This window comes from Mirounga angustirostris, unplaced genomic scaffold, assembly GCF_029215605.1.
Source record: "Mirounga angustirostris isolate CCGP_5_RB_7025 unplaced genomic scaffold, mMirAng1.0.hap1 SCAF_8, whole genome shotgun sequence".
In the NCBI taxonomy this organism is placed as follows: Eukaryota; Metazoa; Chordata; class Mammalia; order Carnivora; family Phocidae; genus Mirounga; species Mirounga angustirostris.
This window is the reverse complement of record NW_026991716.1, coordinates 20,692,943-20,698,942: the sequence shown is the minus strand read 5'-3', so window position 1 is coordinate 20,698,942 and position 6,000 is coordinate 20,692,943.

Genomic DNA, 6,000 nt, shown 5'->3' with positions numbered 1-6,000 from the left:
CGTTACATGGGTGAGTTGCACAATCAGCTTCACGGGCATGCGTCCTGTGCAACCACACACTCAGAACTCTCTGCACGTACAGAGTACTCTGCCTTCACCGTCTTGAAATCCTTAATACATTTTTCACAAGGGGCCCCATCTTTTCATTTGACACTGGGCCCTGCGAGTCATATAGTCTGGCCCTGGTGAGCCCCAGGCTAAATCATACAGCATCCACCTACAGGAAACTCAAAAGAAACTAAGACACCACCACTGAACCACAGGACCACCTGGCATTTGCGGTGATAACTCTCAGCGGCCAAGGAATTTCTATTCAGAGGATGGTGCCCTTCAGATTACACCCTTTCCTCCTCGCTTCTGTAGGGATGCAACCCCACAAAATCCTCTCCTCAGAGCACACAGCCCGCCACGGAGAGAGCACGTTTCATGGAAATTTTGGGCACAGACCGCACAGACGAAGATAACATACACACAGTCTCACTGTGTAATATAGCTTGGAACAGTGATCGGGTTTCCACAGACATTTTCCATTCCATTTTCTGGAAGAGAGGGAGTGGAGCAGTGTTTTGGAAAGAACGTGGGTTTGGGAGTTAGGGGAAGCTCAATTTGAATCTTCCTTTTTCATTTAGTTGTATAAACTTGGGCAAGCTACTTAATTTCTTGGAACCTTAAAATTTCATCTTTAAAGTAGGAACAACCATAAGACTGTTGGGAGACATTATCTTTTAAGAGAGGAAGGAGGGGAGGGGCGCCTGGCTGGCTCAGTCGGTTAAGCGGCCAACTCTTGATTTCAGCTCAGGTCCTGATCTCAGGGCTCCGTGCCCAGCGGGGAATCTGCATGAGATTCTCTCTCTCCCTCTCCCTCTGCCCCTCCCCACCACTCTCTCTCTCTCTCTCTCTCTCTCTCTCTCTCTCTTTCTCTCTCTCAAAAATAAATAAATAAATCTTAAAGAAAAAAAAAGGAAGGAGGGGAGGGAGGGACAGAGAGAAGGGAGGGATGGAGAAAAGGAGAGCAGGGAGGGAGGACGGAGGAAAGGCTAAGCATCTAGCAGAGTCTCTGAAATGTTACCAGCAAATGGGAACTTTATTCCTTGATCTTCTACTCTCATTTCAAAAGACGGCTCCTTGTGGCACTCTGAATTTAACATCATTTTTCTCTAGTCCCTCAAAGCTTTAAATCCACTCTCGACAATCCCTACAACTACTCAGGGCACAGGATATTCTGATCAAATCTACTTTGATCAGAATTTCTCTTTGCTGATTTATATTCTAATCCCACCCAAATATTCAGGAGACGTTTTCAGACTTCTTTAATGACTCTTCATGCTTCCTGAACTCCTTTTTCTCACTGTTCCCCATTATTTTTACATGGTCTCACGCCCTCCCCAAATAATCCCCAGCCCACCACCCACAGTCCCTCAGTCCACATCCCCTTCCCGATTCTTCAGCCCTCCTGGGTGGCAGAGAGCCCCCGTCTCATTTCCTGGCCTCCCTGCCACCTAGGGACAAACAGCCGAGAAAGCCGCACAGGTACACTTAGATAAGCGTAGCCCTGGGCTGGCAGCAGCTCTCCGTTCACCTGAGCTGGTGGGGAGGCAGAAAATACTGTTCTCTATAGAGCAAACATGTCTGGGTTTTGAATTCCTACTTGGCACTGACCTGGATCCTATCACCTTGTCATACATCCTTTGCTATAAAGAGAAGAGTAACAACATTCACCCACCTCCCAGGGGGCTCAGAGAACAACCAGTAAATTGTTTGGAGTAAATGGTGCTCTTTTTATTATGTATTTGCTATTCCAGGAAAAACCAGTTACCCTATCATGGGCTGCCTCTTACAAGCAATTAAAAAAGGAGGGAGTTCAGGGAAGGAGAGATAAGGAGGAATTTCTAAACCAGAAAAAAAAATAAAATGATTAAGTTTGTACCCAGTTTAAAATTTCATTTACCCTTGAGCAAAACGAAATCCAGCCCAGCCCCAAAGATATGAGACTGCTTGAAATAATGTGGTCTATGAGGAAAGAGCCAACAATGGTTTTTCAGTTAATAAAATTTCAAAGCCTGCTTTCGCTGAGGTATGAACCTGACTCTGGAGTATTATTTCCATTTCCAGATGTTGGTAATGAGGGTATCCGAGGAAGCTGCTGTCTGAACTGGGATATCATCCAATCTGCAAATAAGCTCTGTGATGATGCGTAAGGTGTTCAGGGTACATTTTAAGAGCTATTTCGCATGCCATGCGGCTTCCCTTCTTCCCAGCTAAACATGCACTGCCGTTTTTGCTGACTAAACATGTCTTCAATCAGGAAAGTTATCTGGGCCTTCAGGAAATCAAACACCAAGGCCAGATTTTCTTTTCTTTTCTTTTTTAACATATTAATCTCCGCTTTCTGGCCCCATTGGTGGTTTTATTCCACGGGCTTCCACGAGTGGGGAGGAGTCCTGAATGCACTTGCCGGGGTAGACAGGTAGTATCTGAACATTACAGAGAGGAGGAACCGAGGTTGAGTCAAAGGGAACGTGGGCCTCAGGAAAGGCGAATGGGCCATTAATTCATACTTGCTTTGTGCTTTACAATTTACAAAATCCACAAATCATTTCGTGTCACTGATTCTTTATTCTGTGGCTTTCAAACCTTTCTAACCTTTATACATCATGACCCAGTGTGTCAGGAACACACACACACACACACACTCATGCGCATGCTCACACGTTACCCTGTGTCTTTTATCCACTTGAAATCGCGAGCTTTCACTGGGGCCAGAGGACGCCGAGGGGCCTGGCCGGGCAGCTCTAGCCGGTTCCCTGGCCTCCAAATGGAAACAACAGCCCCCTGACTCGGCTGGAAGCTGGTGGCCGTCTCCCAGCTTCCATTCTCCCAATCTGGCCTATGGTACTGAAGCCCCTGACTCCCCGTTTAAATGCCCTTTGGCTTTAAATGCCGCTCACTGTTTCCTAGCTGAGGCTCAGTGGGTTCCATAGGTACTAGAAATCCCCATTTTTATTTCTGCAGAAATGAAGACTTAAAGAGGTCAAAGGACAGAAGATCACACAGTGCGAAGTGGCAAATCTGTCCCTCGGCCCGAGTTTTCCAAGGACAAACTCAGCAACATTTTCTACCACCCCACAGCCGTCCATGGGTCCAATGAAGTCGTTGGGTGTTTTGTTTATTCGAAGTTGCACTAACTTCTATATCTAAAACTCTTGAAAATGGTCTCAGTTTTTCCCCCGGTTATCTTTCTCTCTTTGATTTTGTCAAATTAAATTTCATTCTTTCGCACCCGCATCCGCCTACCCTGAGCTTTCCTTTCTGTGAATGGCTACCTTTAGAATTGTTGACCTCTGTTAAAGGACACAGTTCTTCTCTTGCTGTTTAGATGTACATCTTTTTCTCCAAGCTAGGTTGTTAAGTTCCTTGAAGATAGGAATCCTCTTTCAGCTTTCTTGCAGGTCTCCCTATTATATTTCTTAGCTTTCCTTTCTGCGGAAAGTAAGTCATAGATACCCAAAAAAATACAGTTGCTCAACTAATCCATACTGCACAGTTGCCATTTTGCCAAGTATCAGGTCACACATACACACAAAAAAAAACATTGATCAGTTCGTAACTTCTAAACTGTATGAGTGAGAAGATGACCCTCTCCACAAGGCAGTTTGGGAAAAGGAGAATTTTACTCAAAGGGTAAAATTCAGGTGTGTCTCCTTCCACAACGAAAACAGGATGCCATCGACCAGGAAAATAAGGGAAGTGCATATAGCTCTGCCAACAAAGAGGGAAAGTTATCCTTATTGGATTCCAACCACCTGTACTAAACTCCTGCCTTCATTTTTCCTTGATTTAATTTCTTCAACTCTATCGGTTTTATATCGTGAATATTTTTGGAAGGCACTCTCCAGCCCTTTGTGAAATGAGACAGTATTCAACTAACTAAACACTTCCATTTGCACTCACCATGCACTCAAGTCGGGATCTAGAAAATGTTTCCTGCCACCTGGGCTTGAGCTCTGACCGGCCACCCAACTCTAAAGCCAAAACCTTTCAGACCAGTAGGTCTCCAAGTGTGGTCACCAGGCCAGTGGCTTCAGCATCACCTGGAAACTTGTTAGAAATGCCCCTTCTCAGGCTCTGCCCCCAGATCCGAATTGGAAACCCTGGGGTGGGTCCCAGCAGGTGAGTCTGGTAATGCCAACACTGGAACTGGCTGCTTTAGACATTTGAACTGAGCCACAAACACATCCCGCCCCCAGCGTGCATGGCCACTTTAGCTGCAACCCTCGCGCTGCTCAGCCAGGCTGTTAGAAGAACTCAAAGCAGGACTCAATCAATGATAGCAGGCATTCCTTTTCTATTATAAAATGCCACGGCCTCTTCGTAGCATTATGAAGGCAGTCACCAGCTTTCAATGACACAGGCCTGCATTTTTCTTTCCACGAGAACCCGCAATCCATTTCAGCTGACAGAGGAGTCAAACACAAAATCGGGATAAATGTGAAGAAGGACGGAGCGCATGGTGAAGAAAGTAGAAGACGCTAAAGAGGAAAAAGAAGGAAATGACAGAAAGGCACAAAGTAGAAGAACAAAAGAGCAAAGGGAACCAGGCAAAGAAGGTGAGGACCAGTAAAGAAGGGGAAAAGTAAACCGGAAGTAGATGGGGGGGTGAGGAGATGGAGGGGGAAGGAGGAGAGAAAAGGAGGCAGAGGAAGGACAGGAGAGTAAAGCATTCGGGTCCAGCTGGGACTCTGTCTCATTACCCTGTTTCCTCCAAGCTGCTTCTCGGGCTGGAAAGTGGCCTTGTGTCTGGAAAAAGCCGGTAGCGTCCTACATGCATATGTTCCACCTAATTCCTCCATGCATATGTTCCACAGTGGAGGTCTGTGCTCCGCAGATGGGGATGCGGGCTCCTGCAGCTGCCCTGTGGCAGGTCAGCTGCGGGACAAATGTCCTGCTACCCAGGCCACAGAGAGCCAGAGGCGTGGGTGGCCCTCCCTGCCCCCTCCCCACCCCACCCCACCCCACCCCCGGGGCCTTAGCCACGGCCGGGAGAATGGCTTCTTCCTCTCCCAGTTCAGGGCTGGAGAGCAAAGCGTGTCCGGATTCCTGCTATTTCCAGTCTCCTCACATTGCTTCCTCCCCGAGCTTTGCCTCCCTAAGCCAGCTTTGTCTGCATGGGCAAACATCCAATTCTTCTAATGAAAAGAGGAGAGAGGGAGAGACGAAGGGAGGGAGGAGAGGAGAAAGAGGAAAACCCCGTCCTTGTTTGCTCTCTCTTTGACTTCCAATACAACCCCATGTGGATGTTCTTCCACGGCTGTCTTTTTTCCTCTTTCTCTCTCTCACGTTTGATTCCCTTTTTAAAGGGAATCGATTCAATCCAAGGCTCTCACGGGGAAAGATAACTCAGCCTGCCAGGAGAAGGACCGTCATGTCTGGAAATCGCATGAGGAATTAGGAGAAACCACCACTTTGCCTCGCTCACTATGTAACATAAAACATGTTTGCACTTGGGAAGAGGCAGGTGAGAAAGAAAAGCCTCTGCAACCCACTCCTTCGTTCCTTGCTGTGCCCCAACCCCCCAGGGCTGCCTTGCTGCCTAGCCTGCCCTTCAGGCCCCATGGACCCAGAGGTCTCTAACACGCCTCCTGTCCAGACCCCAGCCCACACCCTGGCCGCCTCCACTCTGCCAGACAGCTCCACAAAATGATAGGTCTGACTTACCCACCACCGACTGGAGCTTAGAAATTTGTGAGAGAACCAGGAAGAGGAAGAAAAACACAATGCGAATAGCACACGTTCCGTATATACAAAGCCGATGAACAGGGCAAGCCTAAAAAAGGCAAAATCAGGCTGCATAACTTCATCTGAGGCCTTTAAAGTATGGCTTTGAAACATTTGCTCACATTCCATTTTGGCAGCGAGAAAGGCTCTAGAAGCACCCTGAGGTTTAAAAATGGCCCAAGCGTTATGGGATGGGAAGAGGGGGAATGTTAAGATTACGGAAGG